Here is a 22,273-nt window from a genome sequence, read left to right as displayed (position 1 = left end):
GTGGGTCAGATGTGAAGTGTGTTGGTTGTTAATGGAAATGCCACACTTCGATGCACATGTGGTAAATAAATCTGACCCTGAACCTGATCCCCATGAGGCCAGGGAAAATTATGTGGCACAGTTTGTTGACTGCAGAGCCAAGCTTGACCTGCACCATGAGACGGACAAGGCACAAGCAGTGAGGATCAGACAACCTTCCTCCACCCTCATCTCTACAGTCCCTGTCACTCTACCACACCTGAGTAACTCCTGCAAAAACTAACAAAAATAGCAAACAGTGGAAATACCCAGCAGGTCAGGCAGAGTCTGCAGAGAGGTACAGAAATGAGGCTATTCGGCCCATCAAGTCCACACTGACCAGCAAGCACATTTACATCAGCCTTACCCTGATCCCTTTTTCCTTTTGCTTCACATTCCCCTCAATTCCCTCGCCTACAGGCTGGGAAGTGGCAAAGTAACTGACCGACTTGTAGCTTCTTGTCATGGCAGCCAGAGCACCCTGAGGAAACCCACACGATCACAGAGAGAAGGTGCAAGCTCCCCACAGACGGGATTGAACGTGGACCGCAGGAGTCGGAAAGCAGCATCTCGACCAGCCGAGCCGTTGTGCTTCTCCCATGGATTCAGGCCAAAGGCCTTTCATCTACAGTCGGAACCAGCATTGCCACAGGAGCTCTTCTCTAGACATCAGCGACCCTGCCCAAGGGTCACCACCGTGGGGAACTGACACCTCGATGACAGCTGGCTGTCAGGTTTTGGACAGGTGAGATAGAATGGAGGCAGTGAGAGCCTGATGCTGGGCAGGCAAAGCCATTCACCAAAAGTCATTGCTGAACAGTTAGGTTTCACCGACAACCTATCTGCTTTGGTAATCACTCTATCCGGTAATCAGCCAATCATAGCCTCCCCTCCACTGACACTCCTCACACTTCCCACTGCCAACGTAATCAAGAAGCCCTCCCACCCTACCTAAACTCTTTTCCCCAACACTCCCTTACCCCATCCATTGGGCAGAAGATACAAAACTATGAGGAGTCTAGATAGGGTTAACACAAGCAGGCTTTTTCCATGGGGTTGGGTGGGACTACAACCAGGGGTCATAGGCTAAGGATGAAAGGTGAGAAGTTTAAAAGGAACCTGAGGGGAAACCTCTTCACCGAGAGGGTCATAAGAGTGCAGAATGAGCTTCCAGCACAAGTGGTGTATGTGAGCTTGATTTCAACATTTAGGAGAAGTTTGGATAGGTACATATATGGTAGAGGTATGGAGGGCTATAGTCCTGGTGTAGGCAGTTGAAATGGTTTCAGTATGGACTAGATGGGCCAAAGGGCCTGCTTCTGCGCTGTTCTTCTCTATGACTCTATACAAAAGCTTGAGACCATGCACTAGCAGGAAAAAGGTCAACTTCTATCTGGCTCTCATAAGACTGTTGAATTGACCATGAACTCATGGTCTCTCACTCTACCTCACTGTGGTCCTAGCACTTTATTTGTCTGACTGCAACATACTTCCTCTGTCACTGTAACATTATATTCTGCATTGTTATTGCTTTCGTTCTGTACCACCTTCATGTAAGGAATAATGTATATACGTATGCTTATGTATAGAATAAACTGTTAGGATTGCAAAAAACTTTTCATTGTATCTTAGTACATGTGTCAAGGTTCCTAAGGTTGTCGTAGCAGGGGGTGGTAGTGGGGATAAGCTCCCACTACCTATAAAGTGCTCTAAATGGCATGCAACTCTAACAGCCTCCGACAATCAAGTCCAACTCTTGGCCTTCATGTGTGGTTTAGCTACCAGGCCCAGCAGAACTGTTACTACTGACAAGAGAAAGGGCAAAGGCGGACCACCGGTGCCTCAAAGCCAGTTGCTTCAGGCAGGTGAGGCTCATCAGCCTTGGACGGCAGCCCACCTAGGAGAAGGAAAACTCTGATTTTAAACCTCTGCTGCCTTGGGGCCATACCCACCATGGGAAAGGCTTCAGGAGTAAACCCCGAGGACAAAATCCAGAGCCGGGATCCCTCAGACAGTTTGATGTTGTTTACAACTTCACTGTGGCAACCTCTGCGATGACACTGGTGCCAAGCTGTATCAGCACTTGCCCTTCCCTTGGACTACATCAGTGACGTGCAGAGGGGGAGCCCACTGCATGGGCAACAGCCGGTTCTTCAAATCTTCCCGCCCAGGCTTGCGCCCTGGAGAGGACACAGTCCACCAGAGGCACAAACCCATGATCCCCTGGGATCGATGGCTGCCTACTACATGTGACCATAATAAACCAATTGAAATTTGTTCTGCGAGGCCTGTGCAAAAATGATCAGGTTTATTCAATCACAAAACTGCCATGGTGTGACTTGAACTCATGACATTGTGGATTGCTAAAATGACTCCTTCTATTTTCTAAGAATGACAGATGAATTGCTGACTGGATCAAAGGCACATCGTGGAAGTACACTCCTTAGTCCTGGGCTCTGACAGTACAGCACAGATTTTCCATTTACTCCAGGAAAAGGACCGTGCCACTCAGAGTCTATGCTTCAGGAAGGCTGAAGTGTCTAATGTTACGTCAGACGGTAACTTAACCAGGTTAAATAATTTTAGAGCATTTGATGTTTTGTTCATGAGGGGTAGACAGTTTGGTTGGCCTGGATGGGTTCAGCTGAAGACAAACTAGAGAAAACCTGCAGATACTGGAAATCCGAGCAACACACACAAAATGCTTGAGGAACTCAGCAGGCCAGGCATCTAGGGAAAACGTACAGTCAACGTTTTGGGCCGAGACCCTTCCGCAGGACTGGAGAAAAAAAAGGTGAGTAGAAATCTTGTAGAAATGTGTGTTGCTTGGGGTTCTGCCGAAGAGCCAGTTTCCACATTCTATGAGTGCTTTGTACCACACAAACACGAGGAGTTACACAGGACAAACCCAGCTACTGCACATGGGAATTTCCTGACCTTGGAAGTGCTCACAGCATTTCTGTGTTTACTTCTGATTTCAAAGATCTGCAATGGTTTAATTGCTCTGTTTGTTTTTGGATATTCTTCAACAGCGTACGTTATCCCTGGAAGCCCAAGAGACCTTGGCACAAAGCAACACATAAATAGACGGTCACTGGTGTATAGTGGTGACAAGTACAGCACAGAAACAGGCTCTTCAGCCCACTGAGGCTTCTAGCCATTTACACTAAACTGCTTATTGAGCAGCTCAAAGACCATACCACTCAAATCTAATGGAATCACCTACACTCAGCCCAAACCCACCGTCAGAAGTAGAGTCGTAGCTCCTTTGGCTACTGTAACTTGGAATACAAATAACTCAATAGGTCAGGCAGTATCGATGGAGGGAAGTGGGCATTCCCATGAGAAAAGTTACAACCCAAAACACAGACTAGTCATTTCCCTCCACAGATGCTGCTTGACCTGCTGATTTCCTCAGCACCTTGCATGCTGCTCGATATTCCAGCATTTGCGGACTCTGGTGTCTGATTAACTGGTGGAATGAGTAGTGGGAAAACACCAAAAACCTTCATCTAGAGCATGGTTGGGGTCTGGAGCTCAAAGTAAGAAAGTATATTGGAGAGTCACAAATCCTTGTCACAGTCCTTGAGCATCCAAGAGCCACAGGGCAGGTGGAGATCTCTTTAGGAGTTGGCAGTTGTAATGACCAGTGCACACAAAAATCTTGTGCAGTGCAATTGCTTGCCCAGTGACAGCAACATGCGTGCACTGAATAATTCCTTCAATAAAAACAGCATGAAAAAGCCATTTCTAAAATCTGCAGACAAATCATTGCAAACTCCACATTGTCAACACCGTCCACGTCAGAAACCGGAAAGGAAATGTGATTGTGTACGATTGTGAAATATACTTAACATGCCAATGAGGTAGAGGGCGGCAACCTTCTGTGTGCAGTTTAAATTCCTTTCTGCGCTAGTAGCAAAAGATCCATGAGAGTGTGCACACCTTGGAGGGAACACTGGCTGAATGATCTCCCTATTGTTGGAAATTTTTCTATGATTCAGAGAGAATTGATTGTGCTTTTGGCCCTTTGCCATTAACTAGCGCTAAATACTGCTGAACATAGAACTTAACAGCACAGTACAGGCTTTTCGATCTCTGATGCTGTACCGAGCATTTAACGTGCTCTAAAGATCAATCAACCTTTCCCTCCTACATAACCCTCCATTTTCTTATAATCCAAGTTTCTTAAATGCCCCTGTTTCTGCCTCCACTACCACTTCCGACAGGATGTTCCACACACCCACCACTCTCTGTGTAAAATACTTACCTCTGACATCCTCCCATCAACTTAAAATTATGCCTAGTTGTATTAGCCAGGCTGAAGGTTCAGCCACCTTTTTCCAGGGAACATGGGCAGGAGACGGAACAGATTGACACCTGTCCAAACACACGCTGTCACTACGAACAGTATGATGAAGTTCAGGGAGGTATATTGCCAAGATGAGTGAATTGTAGCAACAAATTGTTCACTGAAATGGTGGGGTCAGCTATTACTTTAAAATCCCAACATGAGCAAGAGTAATGGGTAGCGTGGATCACTTTCACTGCCAAATTGCACATCACGTAGCCTAATCCTCTTCAATTGTTACCCATTACTGGTTGATTATCTTGGCAGTCTCCAGTGCGAAGGGTCCCCATCACCCAGGCTGCAATGATCCAAGGCTGCCTACCACCTCTTTCCAAGTGCAGCAAGGCATGGTGAATAAATGCCAGCCTTGCCCTTAATGCCCAGGAATCAAGGGAAGAGACTGGGTGCTGCACTTGTTCTTTCCACTGACATGTTAGTAGTGCGATCACACGAGTCGAGTATGATGTTCTCCTAAGGGGTTGTCTATTGATGGGCCTTCACGTGTCTGTAGAGGCCAATCCAGGATCCACCCATCCTGGTTGCTAGGGTGGATTCTCTTCATGGAGAATGCCTGTGCGCGACTTTGTGTTATATGGGAGGCTGATCAGTCATCACACGCTCCTTGACAGATAGGGGTCAGGACCCAGTGGTACAGAAAGCAAGATGACTGGGGACACTTCACTGATGCAGCTTTCCTCCACCTTCTCTGCTGTTGTGTTGTGTCCATATTTTCCACCAGTTCTACCCTCGAGGCCTTGGTTGGATCGTTCTTTGTCTGGAACCTCTTCTTATCGTCATGGGTGAGCCTACCAGGAGCTAAGTGCCAGATTGGTAAGCTCCAGATGGCATCAGTCTCTGGATCTCAGGAAATCACAAGCCTCTCCACCGCAACAAGGCGATGAGCCTTGGAGAAGACATGCTGTTGTCAGGAGGCGGAAATGCATGAAAGCACATAGTGCTTGCCAAGTGGGACAACGTGCTTGACTGCCTACATTGCTCAATGCAGATAACAGTCCAATAATTGATTAAAGAAATACATTGCCTGAGCCTGAAATAACATTTATTTTTTCCTCTTCAAACATCCTTGAGACGCGTCCAAATGCCAATGACTATGATAAAGGAAGTGAGTTATAACCCGATGAAGAAAAATAATACGAAAGTTTTGAGAAAGAAACATTTGATTAGATCCAAACTCTCATTTAATGGAAGTCATGAGAAATACCATGTTTGCCCCCAACTATTGTGTGAAAACAGGATTTGTCTACTAAGGTATTTAGGCTTGCTCTTGAGTATGATAATCTGGATCCCACTTTCTTCATGGTGTCATCTTTGAGAAGAGATGGTAAACTGAGCCCTATCAGCTCTTCTGACAGACCTGAAGGATTCCACGGCACATCTGCAGAGTTCCTGCCCATTAATTGTACCTCAGTTATCTTCCAAATTTCAGCAGTAACAGACAAAAGGGTGGAGGAACTGAGCAGGACAGGCAGCATCAGTTGACATGGCCAGTTCAACAATGCAGGTCAAGGCCCTTCATTTGGGCTGGAAGTGCAGAGTGGAGTTAGCCAGCATAAAAAGCCAAAGAGAAAGGGTGGAGTAAGAGTTGGCAGGTGGATCTAACAAGGGGGATGATAGATTCCAGTGACTGCAGTTTCCTGTTTTTCAAAAATCGCAGCAGTGTCTGACAGGCTAGATGCAGAGAGGATCCACCAGCCAAAGGAATCTCTGAGGCAAGCCATTTAGGACTCAAATGCAAAGAAATTTCTCCATGGGGAAGGTGTCCAATCTTTGGAATTCTCTGCCCCATCGGGTTGTGAAGGCTCAGTTAGGGAGTTCATTGGAAGGAGAACTGGCTTGATTTCGGGATATTCAGGGAATTACGAGCATGGTGCTTGGAAGCAGCACTGAGGCACCATAATCTCAATGAATATCAGAGCAGCATTGAAAAGTTACCCATTCCTGTTCCTATTTCTTATTGTCATATCAAGTTAGCAAATTATTTGATTATCATAACCAGCTGCGGGAGCTTCCATATACAAACTAGCTTCCTGCTTTCTTCTTACAGCGGTGAATGAACATTGAAACTGTTTTAGTGATTAGAAAACATGCCATTCTTTTTGGAGAAGATGATTCCTTTCAACTTTGTCACGGGCCACAAATGCAAAGAACGAACAGGAATCTGACTGGTGGTCTTTCTTTCTATTGGATCAATTCATCACATGGAGTGATAACTACCAACAATCCAAACAAGGATCCAACAGTATGCACAAACAATGGCAGGTGGCCCGTGTATCATCAAATACAGATTCCAAATGGATTACACATTGAGCCTTTCCTTTGCGGACACACCATGCATGAACATCAATATACTCAGCAAGTTAGATGACTGGGCAATTGAACCCATGTTACTTGTACTGTAAAGCACTGTGCTGACCAGTATGCTACTGTGCCACCCTGAATTAGTAAGAGAGGCAATTATTTCCCGGTCTTCGAATGATACATTAACTTCTTTGCAACTGTAAACTTTGAACTGAGGGATGTTATGGCTACAGATCAAGCTCAACTGTCAGCTTATCTACTACTCTGACCTAGTGTCAGAACACAAAGGAATTACAATGTCTAACAACACTGAGGTAATATGCAGATTTCATATTCCACCATGTCTGCTGCATTTAAACTTGTACTAATGCAGATTAAATTTTAGTTACTCCAATCAACCACACAATTGTTTCTCTTGATTTGAACTTGTGGTGATATCTCCTCACCAAGGCTGCAATAAGTGCTAAACGAAGAGTGAGAGCAATGAGCAAAACACCCAAAGAACCGGAGGAGCTCAGCAGGCCGGGCAGCATCTGTGGAGGGGAATAAACAGTCGAGGTTTTGGGCCGAGACCCTTCATCAGGACCGGACAGGAAGGGGGAGAAAGTCAGAGGCAGAAGGTGGGGGAAGGGTAGGAAGAAGAACAGACAGAAAGACAGACATACTTTATTGATCCCGAGGGAAATTGGGTTTCGTTACAGTCGCACCAACCAAGAATAGTGTAGAAATATAGCAATATAAACCAATAAATAATTAAATAATAATAAGTTAATCATGCCAAGTGGAAATAAGTCCAGGACCAGCCTACTGGCTCAGGGTGTCTGACACTCCGAGGGAGGAGTTGTAAAGTTTGATGGCCACAGGCAGGAATGACTTCCCATGACGCTCAGTGTTGCATCTCGGTGGAATGAGTCTCTGGCTGAACGTACTCCTGTGCCTAACCAGTACATTATGGAGTGGATGGGAGTCATTGTCCAAAATGCATGCAACTTGGACAGCATCCTCTTTTCAGACACCACCGTCAGAGAGTCCAGTTCCACCCCAACAACATCACTGGCCTTACGAATGAGTTTGTTGATTCTGTTGGTGTCTGCTACCCTCAGCCTGCTGCCCCAGCACACAACAGCAAACATGATAGCACTGGCCACCACAGACTCGTAGAACATCCTCAGCATTGTCTGGCAGATGTTAAAGGACCTCAGTCTCCTCAGGAAATAGAGACGTCTCTGACGCTTCTTGTAGACAGCCTCAGTGTTCTTTGACAAGGCGGATGGTGATAGGTGAAACTGGGAGAGGGGAGGGAGTGAAGTAAAGAGCTCGAAAGTTGATGGTGGAAGTGAGAAAGGGCTGAAGAAGGGGGAATCTGAGTGGAGAGGACAGAAGACAATGGAAGAAAGGGAAAGGGGTGGGAGTAGCAGAGGTCAGGTAAGAAGAGAAGGTGTGAGAGGGAAATAAGAATGGGGAATGATGAAGGGGGGGGGGTGGGCAATTACCAGAAGTTAATGAGCTGCAACAAGCATGATCCAAATCTTAATAGCACTTTTTTCCTTTCCTTAAACATTATAATTTAATTTGGAACCTGCCCACCACCACCCCAATGCAAATTCTTGAACATTTTCAGACCAATGCCACTGGTGATCTGACATTGAGCTCTAAAAGGAAGGAGTGAATGAGGACATCATCGTAATTTGGGCTGAGATCAGATCCTTTTCCATTGAATACCAAAGCAGCAACAGAACAACGTTAAAGCTCACTACTCATCAACAGCATAGTGCTGAAGACAGTCATTGCTAGAGGAAACCTTGCAGTTGGAGAAGGCTGTTGGTTATAACAGTTCAATGCAGAAAAATGAGAAGTGGTAAAAGTTCGGACAAAAGTCAACAAACTGACGTGACTGCTAAATGTTGAGGATCCTAACCAAATGGAAGAGCAAGGAGATCCAGATGTGTGGATCTTCGCCAACAGGAGCAATTACCCTTCAACCATCAGGCCCCTGAGCCAGTGTGGATAACTTCACTCACCTCAACACTGAACTGATCACTGAACACAACCGATGGAGTCACTTTCAAGCTCTCTACGACTACTGTTCTCGGTATTATTTGCTTATTTATTATTAGTTTTTTAAAAAAAAATTTGCTCAGTTTGCCTTCTTTAGCATATTGGTTTCCTGTCAGTCTTTGTGTGTAGCTTTTCATTGATTCTATTGTATTGTGTGTTGGACTGTGCATGCCCGCAAGAAAATGAATCTCAGGGTAGTATATGGAGATAGTATACATGCTTGATAATAAATTCACTTTGAACTTGGATGCAGAGATCTTTGGAAGATGAAAACACAAAACTGAAAATGTCAGTGAAAGGCAAATGCAAAAAAATTAAGCACGCAACATCACACAAGGAAGTGAAAGTGAACTTGTATGGCACTTTCATGCAAAAGGTGGAGATGCAGAAAAAATTGCAGAAATGTGGTTTGGAATGATGGCTACTTAAGGTTATTATAACCAGGGGCGGGTTGGGTGCGTGGGGGGAGGTAGTGTGGATAAGCTCCCACTATCTATTAAGTTCTCCCAATGGTATGCATCTCCAATAGCCTCTGACAACCAAGTCCATCCAGCTCCTGACTTTCATGTGTGGTTTAGCTACTAAGCCTGGCAAAACCATTTCTACTGACAAGAGAAGGGACAAAAGCGGGTTACTGGTGCCTTGAAACCAGTTACTTTAGGCAGATGGGGCTCATCAGCTGTAGTTAGCAGCTCATCTTGGAGAAGGAAAATTATAATCTCCACTGTCTTACGGCTGCAACTGCTCATGAGGAAGGCCTCAGGAGTAAACTCCAAGGAAATATCTGAGGCTGGAGGCCATAAGGCAGTCCTACATTGAATTCAGCGCTGACCGGCAGCTCTTGTAATGCTGCAGGTGCCGAACTGTATTAACTGTATTGGCTTCTGCCTTCCAGTGGATTCATTAACTGTGTGGAGAGGGGGAACCTGCAGTATGGGCAACAGCTTGGTCTCCATATCATACTGTCCTAGCTTGCATAATGGCTGACATATCGAGTGCACATAGACAGCAAGGACGCAACATCCGTGGTTGATCCTGACCAATGAGGGGCCTCAAATAATGATGGTACGATGGCAGTTTAGAATGTCTTTTCCCATTAAAAGCAAGAATTTGCACACTTCAGAAATCTGAGCTTTTAGGACAGAAAACATTGAACAATGATTTCCATTTATTTGCAAAAATAGTAAAAATGGAATAAAAATATTAAGGCTGACAAGTCTTCAAATCCTGATGACATCCTAAGGTCCTTAAAAAAAAGGCAACTTGTGTCTTTGCTGATAGAAGTTTTAATTTACCAGAAACTCCTTAGTTTCATGGAAGGTTTTATCACTTCGGAAAATAGTCAGTGTAACTAGTTCATTTAAAAAGAAAATCTGTCTGTCCGAAAGATATGTATTAAAAGGTATTACTAAAAGCAAGGCATGCAATTTAAAATAATCATGCAAAACAAAAATCATATTTGACCAAATCATTGTAGTTCTTTAAAGAAGTAAATGTGCTGTGGACAAAGTGGCATAAACAGTCAATTTTCAGGCCAAGACTCAGAGGTTCTCGGTCCAAAATATCGACTGCTTATTCCCCTCCACAGATACTACCTGACTTGCTGGGGTCCTCCAGCATTTGTGTGTGTTACAAAGGAGTAGAACCGGGCTACATGAATGGGTAAAGATGGAATACAATGAGGGAAATTCTGAAATTGTCCATTTCAACAAGGTATATAATAGCAGTTTAGCTGAATAGCAAGAGAGCGCAGAGCTCTGAGGTACAGAGAGAGTGCAGGGAGCACAGATTCAGAGGGATCTGTGCGCCCGTGTGAACAATTTACAAAGGTTAGCATTCAGGTATAGCAAATAACTATGAACGTTAACAGACCTTGTTTACTGCATGGGAATTGAATACAAAAATGGAAAATTATGATCCAGAGTTATCAGATACTAATGAGACCACATCTGAAATTTCACTTCATCAAACATTGTAAACAGTTCAGAGATTTATTAGTCTGTAACATAAAATGGGTTGGTTATCCATGAGGGTATGTTTTTCAGAGTAGCAGCTGGAGTTTGGAAGAGGGAGAGGAAACTTACAAGATCTGAGGGGTAGATATGTAAAGGATGTCTCTCTTTGAGGGAGAACCTAGAATTAGGTGGCATTTCTTAAAATAAGGGGTCACAATTTCACTGATAATGTGACTATTTTCTTCATCTTGGAAAGATCTGTATGTGGAAATTTCTCCTTGAAAGGACAAGTAGTAGAGGTACATGGGCTTTTGAGAAGTAAGGAGATCAGAAGTTACCGTGTGCAGATGGGAATGCAGAGTTGAGGTTATGATTAGAGCAGCTACCATCTTATTGTATAATGGTGTAGGCTAGAGGCCTCTTCCTGCATCTAATTCATATCTAAAGGCATGTACTGTCTGGCATTGTAAGACAGATGGCATTCAGTTGCACGTGTACCTGTGGCTCAAAGAATTGGTCACCAAATTTAGGTCTCACACCCCTACTATTATCACTATTATCCTGATAATGAAATCTTTTGAAGTAGATGTCCAACCAGAATTTGCAATTGTCTAAGGGTCAGGTTTCTCTTTTCAGGTAGCATGTTTCAGGTTTTTACAGTCTTGTGTGAAAACATCTCCATTCCAATATATGGATTGTAGGAATCTAGAGAGGTGGTCACCCCTCAAGACTCTGACATTCCAGAGAAAATAATCCAAGTTGGTCTGACTTCTTCCTATATCCTGTATTCTAATCCAGGCACACATGTTATATTTGACCTCACAAAGTGCAGTATCTCACATTTGTCTGGATTAAACTCCATCTGCCATTTCTCTGCCCACATTTCCAACTGGTGTAACCTTTGACAACCATTCTCACTATCCACAGCTCAACCATAAAGGTGAAATGTTTAAAGGGAATCTGACAGGGAACTTCATCTCTCGGAGGGTGGTAAGAGTGTGGAATGAACCGTCAGAGGAAGTGATAAATGAGAGTTTGATAAGAGTAACTTGGACAAGTACATGGATGGGAAGGGGGTAGAGGCTATAGTCCAGGAGCAGGTTGATGGGACTAGGGAAAATAGTAGCTTGGCATGGACTAGATTGGCTGTAGGGCCCATTTCTATGCTATAGTGCTCTATGACTCTAATCCACACACTTGTACTTTCAGCCAAATCATTTATTAATACTACAAACAGAAGTCCTAGCACTGATCCTCATGGAGGTCTGTGGTCATAGTCCTACAGTCATGATAACATCTTTGTACCACTGTCCACTGTACCAAGCCAATTCTCATTCCATTCCACCAACTAATCGATTCACCGTGTATCCCCTGTCCTTTAATCTTTTGAATTCTTAATCATGCCTACCATGAGGGACCTTGGTGAAAGTCCATGTAAATAGTAACCAACACCCTGCACTCATAAATCATCTTTCCCTTAAAAAGCTCAATCAAGTTCGTAAGAATGAGTTCCCCTGTACAAAGCCATGCTGACTATCCCTTATAAATAAGTGCCTTTCCAGATGTGAAGAGATCCTGTCCCTAAGTATCTTCTCTAATAATTTCCCTTCCACAGATGTCAGGCACGGTGCCATAGAATCTTCTGTATAACATAATTAACTAAATAAAACACAAATGAATTTAAAAATCTGTTCAGCATGCTTTCTGCCTTGATCATATAGTTTCAAGTAGCCCATGGAACAGCCCTAGCTCCTTAAAAGGACCACTCTCTGCTACATCAATATCTGTACGTGAATGAGTGAGCAGGTTTAGAATCAGAGTCACATATATTAATGCTGTTACACGAAGTGAATTTTGTTGTTCTGCAGCAGTATGACAGTGCAAAAATGTTAAATTACTTCAAATTTAAAATAAATAGAACAAAAAACATTGAGGTAGTATTCCTGGGTTTGTAGACCATTCAGCAATCTAATGACAGACATTCACAAATGTTGGGAACCACTGAATTAGATTAAGTTGCTTCTCTTGAATTCACACATCTAAAGTGAATCATAACAGATTTAAAGCTCAAAGTAAGTTTATTACCAATGTACATGTTACCCTATATTACCCCGAGATTTGTTTGCCTGTAGGCATTCACAGAATAAATAAATATAATAGAATCAATGAAAAAACATACACAAAAACAACAATGTGTAAAAGACAAACTGCCAATACAAAACAACACAGATAATTAATAAAACTATAAATAAACAGACAATACGGAGTACACAAGTTGTAGTCCGTGAAAGTTATCTGCATTAAACTGCATTCGCCACATATCAGCCCACCTTCCAACGAATTGGGTTGCAGTCCAGATCACTATTTACCTTGTTTTTAAGTTTTATGTCATATGCAAACTTAAAAACTAAACTCACTATCGCAAGTCTAGCACATTTATTTGCACTGTCAACATAAAACTCAAACTGAAAGTGAGCATAATAGATTAATAAAATACACACATTATTCATAATGGAACAGACAGAAAGTAATGATCTCATAATATTGATCTAGTCACAGTCTAGGTTTCCAGAGTGAAGAGGCACAGTAGGGTAATGTTTAATGGTGCCTGAGACCAGGGTTCAATTCCGCCACTGTCAGTAAGGAGTTTGTACATCCTCTCTGTGATGATATGAGATTCCTCGCACCACTCCTGTTTCTCCCCCCATTCCAAACACTTACATAGGAAGGGTTAGTGAGCTATGGGCATGCTATATTGGCATCACAAAGTACACTGCAGATGCTGTGGTCAAAGCAACACGTACAAACACGCTGGAGGAACTCAGCAGGTCGGGCAGCATCCGTGCAAATGAGCAATCAATGTTTTGGCCCGAGACCCTTCGTCAAAGGGTCTGACGAAGGGTCTCAGCCCAAAAAGTTGACTGCTCGTTTCCACGGATGCTGCCTGACCTGCTGAGTCTATATTGGCACCAGAAACACCATGGCACTTGCAGGCTTCCCACAGCACATCCTCAGACTGTATTGGCTGTTGATGCAGATGGCCTATCTCACTGTCAACAAATAAAGACAATCTCTTCTGATGTCTTTAAACAAGATGACTGCCACCCATCAAAGCCAGCCTGTTGCTGAGAGTGGAGCATTCAGTTGTGCAATGTCTATGAACTTCACACTCAAGGCTTATGTGTGTGACTCTACACCCAGGTCTCAGCAAGCTGAAGTATCCTCAGGCCTTTCCAGTCACACCCCCAATACCAAAAATGAACAAAATTTCTCCCATTCTTCCATTGACATTCTTGTCAGAGCAGACTGCTCAGCATCAGGTGTTCTTTGTTGGACGTTAATTATTTATTCAGAGCTACAGCTGGTTAACAGGCCCTTCTGGTGCAATGAGCCTGTGTTGATCAATTACGCCCATGCCACCAACTAACCTACCGACTCCTACGTCTTTGGAATGCGGAGGGAAACTGGAGCACACGGAGGAACCCGCACCGGTCACGGGGAGATCCTGCAAACTCCTCACCACAGCGGCAGGAATTGAACCCGGTTCTCTGGAGCTGTAATAGCGTTACACTAACCACTACATTACACTGCCTTGTTACGTCTGCCGGCCCCTTTCTGAACTCTGTCCGAGATGCTTGCACATCAGCACGGCAGTGTGTCAAACCCACAGGACCGCACAGAAGTGCCAAATAGATGGCCAGTCAATTTTGGGATAGTTTTTTATTTCCTCCCGTGATTAGGCCAGGGTTACATTTGGGGATTGCCGGGTGGCGCGCCTCAAAGGGCAGGAAAGGCCTATTCCATGCTGTACCTCAATAAATAACGGAGGCCGTTCAGCCCATCATCTCCATACTAACCCTTAAAACAATACTACTGTTCTACTTTATTTCAATGTTACACACACAAAATGCAGGAGGAATTCAGCAGGTCTGACAGCATCTACGAAAAGGAATAAAAAGTCAACGTTTCCGGCCGAGATCTTTCATCGGAAGAAGGAGAAAGAAGCTTGAATGAGGTGGCGGGGAAAGGGGAAGGGATTATTCCCATGTAGCCTATTTTCTCTGGCGTGCACTGCTGCGACCCAGCTACACTAGCAGTAACTTACAGTGGGTAATTAACCGGACTTTGAAACCGGGGGTGGGGGACCGTGCAAACTCCACACGGAAAGCAGCAGCGGTCAGGATCGAACCCCGAGCAGCTGGATCTGCGAGGCACTGCGGCTGAAACGATGTCGCCCGTAGCCCTGTTACTCGGGGATACATCAGTAAACAGGCGACCGGCATAGCTCAAAGCAACAGCACCGTCTCACCGACGCCAGAAAGAACCTCTACTGGGGCAAATGAGCCAGAAGACGGGGCGGGGCTGAGTTACCCTCGCAGCTTGAAGTGGCATGTGGTGTCCTCGCTGACTGAACTGACGGGCAGCTTGTGCGAGGAGTCACCCCACAGGGAATTTGGCGGACTGCTCCGGGTCGGCGGCACGGAAAGTTCCTTTCCCCACACACATCCGATAAGGGACAACATACTCAAACCCAGGAAAAGTTTCAAATCCTGAAGACCCCCCTCCCAGAACAAATCTTCAATCCCTGCCTAGAGCATTGTCCGATCTGTGAGTATTTAAAATGAACTTGGGGCGGGCACATGTCAAACTCCCGAACTCCTCCCTGTCCCCAAAATCCAATGAATATAATTGCGGCCGGAGTGCGGGTCTGGAAACTCTGTAGACTCCGAGTTGGCTGGGGGGTGGGGGGGGATGGGAGGGGGTTAGCCGAGGTCGCGAAGGGAATCCATACTATTCTATAGCACAGCTTGCTTTTAAACTGAAGCCCCCGGCAACAAACGGCCTGAATGGTTCAAGAACTCACCCCCTCATGTACGAGTCACTCAGCACCACACAATCTCCCCTCTGGTCCCTTTATTAAATTAAATAGAGAACCCAAACTCCACAGGAAAGAAAACGGGCGTTCACGCTTTCTCTCTCAATTACAGAATTGCCCATACGCTAAATGGAAAATAACCACATCGACTTGACCGTCCGGCTCTTTCACGGGCGGGAGATGAAATTACATTCACCAGACAGAACGAAACAAAAATAAAGGGGTTTTAAAGCGCGTAGTCCCAGCATTTCATTACTTATTTCTTACGGAAGATTTTCTTTTCTTTTGCAAAATTAATTATTAAAATTAATATCACCCCATGGTTTTGACTTCAAAAAGACACAACTACTCAACTAAAAATACAAATCGACACAATAATTACACGAACTGTTGTCGTATATATCTCTAACGCGTTCTGTTTAGTTACAAATCACTAAACTAGAATAGATCTCCTAATTAACTGTATACCAAAAAAAAAATCGAACTCACCAGCTGGCCACTCGTCTGTATATTCGAAGCCAAATAAATCGTCTCTTTATATATTTTTGGCCTAAATTGAAATGAGCTTTGTTTTATATACGGTGCAAAACGCGAACGGTATCTGCGGCTGGGGATGAGGAGAGCGAGTCAGTCTGGTCTGTACTTAGCAGGGACAGTTTTCAGTCTAGCAAGTAACGTAGAAGAACGACACAGTTTGCCACACGCTTTCTGCTCTGCTTTTGAAATATGCGCCTTCTTTCAAAAACGAAGAACACTGCTGCTTTTCTGGTGAAGGACAGGCTGCTTAATTCACTCTTTCTGCCTTATGTCCCGATTGTTGTCTGCATGTGTTAACTGGAGGTGATGCCTCGTTTTTGCAGCGGGAGACAGAGAGGGCTGGGAGGACCGGCTCGTCCCTCCGGTCCTGATGAAGGCTTTCATGGAGCTCTCTCGCCGCACGGCGCAGCAGCGCTCCGAGCGCACAGAACGCGGAGAAGCCGAGCGTCACCGAACAGGAATGCTCTGTGTGGCAGAGGGAGGAGGGAATAAAGGAAACCAATTTATAGGTTCGCGTCCCCTCCCACCCGGAGTCGGAGCAGGTCGTCTTCGGTCGAGTTTAGAAACTTATTTTTTTTTTAGCAACTTTGTCTAATAACTTCGCTCCTTCACCGCTTCACAGTAATAAATCGGGAAATAGACAGGCAATGCTGGAAATACCTGGCAGGTCAGGCGTAATCCATGGAGAGGGGAACAGAGTTTATGTTTCAGGGGAATACCTTCCATCACAATCGGGGGGGGGGGGATAGTTAAAATCAGTTTTTTAGGAGTGCAGTGCCGGGGCAACGAGAGGGGAATTAGAGACATAGCGTAGAATCAGGCCTTTCGGCCCACCTCTTTACACCAATCCCACATTAGTTCCAATTTTTATTCTCCCAACCTTCTCATTAACTCCTCCCAGATTCCACTATTCAGCTACATACCTGGGGTATTTACAGCCCAATTAACTTATCAATCAATGTATTGTTGGGGTGTGGGTCGAAAGCGGATCACTTGGAAAACACCCCGCAGTCAGAGGGAGAATGCGCCACACAGATAGCACCTCAGGTCAGGATTGAATCTAGGATGCCCCTGGAGGCACTAAATGCAACGTTATGCGAGCAAATCCTCCTTCACCCAGAATATCCGGGAAGGGAAAAGAGGAAAAACAACACGGGAGCGGCATTCTTATGAAAGAGCAGAATGGAACATTGACAGGACCTTTCTCCCCATGGAAAGGGAATGAAAAAAGAACAAGAGGGCATAGGTTTATGGCGATAAGGGGAAAGGTTTAAAAAGTACCCGAGGGGCAACTTCTTCGCGGAGAACGTGGGGCATAGACGAAACGAGCTGTCAGAGGAAGCGGGTGCAATAATGACATTTGAAGAAGACTTGAGCAGGTACGAGGATAGGGAAGCTCTAGAACAGGGGGTCCCATCCTGGGCATTACGGACCCTTCGCTTAATGGTATTGGTCCATGGCATAAGAAAGCTTGGGAACCCCTGGTCTAGAAAGACGAAGGCCAAATGAAGACAAATGAGACTAGTTTAGGTGGACATCTTGGTTGGCATGAACAAGTTGGGCTGAAGGGCTTGTTTCTGTACTGCGTTACTCTAGGACTCTGAGGAACAGTCATAGAACTTAGAAACTAGAACAGTACAGCGCCATAGTGTTGTGTCAATCTTTTAACGTCTGTAAAATCAGCCCTCCCCATAGCCTTTCATCTTTCATCCGTGTGTCATAGAATCTCTTAAATGCCTTTAATGTACCTGCCTCGACCACCGCTCTTGGCAGCATGTTCCATAACCCAACGCTCTCTGCGTAAACAAAAACTTAGCACGGACTTAACCCTTCTATATTTTCCTCCAATCGCCTTAAAATTATGCCCTCTTGTATTAGCCATTTCCGCCCCGGAGAAAGGTGCTGGCAAGCCACCCAATCTGTGCCCTTTATTATTTTACACGCCCGTTTGTTCTTCCCTCACCAGTCCTTTTGCAACGGTGAGAGGGGAGCACTGTGAGCCTGTAGGGCTGCTGACTGCACCGCTTACTGTAACATCTGTTCTCCACTGAGGGAGTTACGACTATCACAGCTGGGCGTCAACCACAGATGTATTTAATAAGTTCCTGTATTTTCACAGAATTACCAACTGGGATGGCTGCGGGTTGTTGGGGGCATGATACTTAACGACGATAATGCTCGATGCTATGTTCCCAAACTAATATAAGACTTTCCACAAGAAAGGAGATAAGTGAAGCTGGGCTCCTTCAGGTGATAAATTGTTCCAGAGGAGCTACTTCCTTGGGATATGTATAAAACTGTCGACCCTTGATCTGAGTCAGAGACCCTGAATTTAAGTACTACTCCAGAGACGTAAGTACTTTGTCATGGCGTACTGAGGCAGTGTTGCATTGGCAAAGGTGCTTTTTCTTTTGGATGCTCAATATTAAATGAAGCTTTCTCAGATGGATTGTTCTTTGTAACAAAGAAACAGTGGTGATCTTTCCTGACATCCCATCACATACTTTCCCCAGGATCAGCGCTGACCGAAACAACGGAATCAGGCGTTCTGCGCTTGATTGCGCTCTAGTGACCCCTGCTGGTTGGCAGACAGAAGAACGGCAGGTCGGCTCCAATTCCCCAATTGGTGCTATTCCCTACATCCTGACCAGGTAGAGACACTGCCATAAAGGAGAAGTACTGCAGGCCTCGAGTAAATCTGTTAATCACATGAAAATAAATCCCGTATTTGTACTACACTTCCGTTTATCAGAACCAAAGTGGAAATGTCTTACCCTGTTCAATCTGAGAAAGGAGCATGCTGGGAATATGAAATACCAGCTGGCTTTACCTGGAAAGTAGATGGTACCACTATCTTGGGTGTCCCAATGGCCAAAGTGCAGTATGGGTGCCCGGGTTTTGAAGTGAGGTCCCTGTTGAGGCCCCCTCAACAGCTGATTTGTTTGAAGATCATTACAGGACTGAATCAGCTAGGTCACTGTGAAGATTTACACTGGTATATCAATCTCCTGAGTTACAAGAGTGTCATTAACCTCCACTTTAATCTGGCTGATGGGAACGATTAAACTGGCCAGTAATTATCACGGTAGATAGCAAGGTCACAGAAGGCATGTCAACTCTCTGCAGATCTATCTACACAATCCCTCTGTTATAATTGTTCGACCTCAGTGTACTGATGCAATGAAATTACCTTTATGGATGGCAAGCAAAGCAAGTTTTTTTCATTCTACCTTGGTACACATGACAATAAAAATGTTCACTTAAATGCCAGGGTGACAGTGAGGAGCAGCTAGGCCTGAACTTGGGTCTTGTCTGTATGGAATTTGCAAACATAGACCAAATAGCTCATAGAGCAAACTCCTTACAGATGCCGGAGGGAATTAAACCCGGGCCGCTGTTACTGCAAAGCATCACACTAGGCTGCGAATACTGGAGGTCAGTCATTGCCACCCCAGGACATCACTGCAGGAGATCATTAGGCTGTATTCTCGGCCTAATTATCTTCAGCTGCTTCGTCAATGACGTTCCTTCCATCATAACATCAGAAGTGGTGACGTCCAACGCGGAGTCCATTAGCAATTCCATTTGGAACTCCTCAACGAATGAAGAAACCTACTCCTACGTGCAGAATGACCTAGAACAAAAAGTCAGACATGTATTGGTAACAGTTGTGATTGGTGTCAAGCAATGCATATGTCAGACTTGCTGGCAATGTCCAGACCTTGAAAAATAAATAAATGAGAAAATTCTGTGTAGTTATCATAATGCTTTGTTTAGCTTCCAGTGTTTCACTTCAAAGCCTTCAGACATAACGCTTTCAGGCTTTTTTTGATTTAAAGGAACACAGCAGTGCCATGGTAACATGAGAGACATCGTAGAGGGTGTATTGTGCCGAGTGAATGGGAATGATGCGAAAAATTAACTGTTTGTAATTTGTTTTCAGGGTTGCAGTTGCAGCCAGTGAGGAGGCGGGTGGTGGGGGAGGGTCAGTTGATGATAGATGTGGGGGAGAGGCTGTGAGTGATGGTGAAGGTACCAGGTACCTTCCCCACCTCACTGACCTTACGCATGGCTTGTCTCCTAGGGGAAATATCGACTCCTTTAATCTTTGGCAAGTGTATGTTTTCTGTCTCCTGATTAAAGCTAAATTACAAATACATGGAGACTGATTTGGAAGGACTGGCAGTAAACAACTGGTACAGCCATTTGCATGGAGCCCCACTTTCTGTAGCCAACAAGTTACATTGAAATCTGCCCCAATACTAATCTGCCCTGAAGCTCGGTAAACACTTCAACATCTGCTATTTAAATGATCAACGTGTTCCTACCAATTTAATTCAACACATGTTATAGTCAGGCATCTAGTCTTAGAGTCACAGAACACTGCCGCTCAGAAACAGGCTCTTTGGCCCATCTAGTCTGTGCCAAATTATTAATCTGCCTAGTCCTATCGACTTGCACCCAGACCTTATCCCTCCATACTCCTCGGTTCAAACTCTCACCACCTTTTGAGTGAAAAAGTTCTCCTCATGCTCCCCCTAAACATTTTGCCTTTCACCCTTAACCCATGAACTCTAGCTTTCATCTCACCCAACCTCAGTGGAAAGTCCATAGGAGTCTTCTTATTTTCAGAAAATAGAGAGCCTGTATTTTGGCAAAGGCCAGGGGGATGTGGTTGTTAGAAGCTAGGCTGGAAATAACGCACCACCTCCAGCAACTGAAAGGGGCAGGGCAATGTTTGTGCCAGACTGCATTTGGGCGCAGGCACAACCCACCTAATGCCACCATTTAATCAGTGCTGTTCTGTGAGCAAACTCTGGTCACCTCCCATCTTCCTTCCTATCTTTGGTTAAAAGATGTCAACCTGGGATTTGATGTTAAAAACTGACTCAGTTTGTACACCTCAAACCCTCTGCCCTCTGTGACCATGATGAAATGTCTCCTACCCTTACTCCTGAAGAATCTGGTTCTCTTCAGGAGATGCTCTCTTATTTCAATCAGTGAAAATCATTTCTATCTATGATCATTAGTCTTACTATCATGAAATGTGATCAACCCATAAATCTTCTAAACGATAGAGCAGGGGTCCGAACCATTTTTATGCCATGGGACCTTACCATTGACCGAAGAGGCTGTGGACCCCAGGTTGGGAACACCTGCTATAGAGAATAGATCCACATTATGCACTCTATTATAGTTCTGGTAGCATTCCAAACCTGAATTATAATCCTATCCAAACTTATCTTACTAAGGATTGTTCCCAGATCTGGCGAAAATTCTCCAGATGTGGTAAAACAAGACTTCATAAAATTGTAGCATAACTTCTAACTTTTTGTACTCTATTCTTTTTTTACAAAGCTGAAAAATTGATAAAACCTTTTAGAGTTCAGCTTTTCACATGGACCCCTATATAGCCTTGAAACTCCATTTCTTCTGGCTTCCCACCTTTTCAAAAGTACCTTTTCAGGATCTAAACTTGTCCATTTCCCAACTATCTACAGTATGTGTAATCCATTTGTAGTAGTATCATTCAACCTGGTCACTTTTCTTTCATGGAAACCTGATTCTTCCACCTTTGCTGCTCATGAGAACAAACTATTTATCACTGTGGAATCTGAAAGAAAAACACAGAGAACGTTAAAAATGTTTTGTCGGTCAGATTGAACATGTAGAGGAAGAAACAGAGTTCATGATTCAGGTCAATGATCTCTTTAGGCTTTTAAAAAAAAACACAAAAAGAGCAACCTACAGATACAGAAGATGTTCCTGTGCTTAAGGCCCATTGATTCATACTATCCTTCTTGTTGGATTAGGGTCAGGAATCACAATTTTTCTTGTAATTTACCTTTTCTATGCTTGCTTGTATTTTCCAGAATCAGAATCAGGTTTCATATCACTGCCACATCTCGTGAAATGTGTTATTTTGCCGCAACAATACAGTGCAATACATTTTTTAAAAACTATAAATAGCAATAAGAAATATATATAAAATTAAATGAATAGTGAAAAATGAGAGCAAGAACTAGTGAGGTGGTGTTCCTGGGCTGGTTCATTGTCCATTCAGAAATCTGATGGCAGAGGAGAAGATGCTCTTCCTACAACATTGAGTGTATGTCTTCAGGCTTCTGTACCTACTCTCTGATGGTAGCAATAAGAATG

The 22,273-nt window shown here is 44.3% G+C and overlaps 1 protein-coding gene and 1 long non-coding RNA gene across 2 annotated transcripts in view; one reads left to right on the top strand and one right to left on the bottom strand.

The window, feature by feature from the left end:
• The window catches only part of rnf24 (ring finger protein 24), a 178,339-nt gene extending 161,746 nt beyond the window's left edge, over nt 1-16,593 (bottom strand). The window contains exon 1 of the mRNA XM_073042162.1: nt 16,067-16,593. The gene's annotated coding sequence lies outside the window, so the exon portion shown is untranslated. The remainder of the gene's footprint in view (nt 1-16,066) is intronic.
• Nucleotides 14,889-15,815, top strand: LOC140726167 (uncharacterized). The gene is made up of 2 exons (XR_012098588.1): nt 14,889-15,309; nt 15,690-15,815. It is a non-coding gene; the product is annotated as an uncharacterized lncRNA (long non-coding RNA).
• Nucleotides 16,594-22,273: the final 5,680 nt, after the last annotated feature.

This window comes from Hemitrygon akajei, chromosome 4 (genome assembly GCF_048418815.1).
Source record: "Hemitrygon akajei chromosome 4, sHemAka1.3, whole genome shotgun sequence".
Taxonomy (NCBI): domain Eukaryota; kingdom Metazoa; phylum Chordata; class Chondrichthyes; order Myliobatiformes; family Dasyatidae; genus Hemitrygon; species Hemitrygon akajei.
The sequence above is the reverse complement of the archived record's forward strand: the minus strand, read 5'-3'. Positions and strand labels throughout refer to the sequence as shown.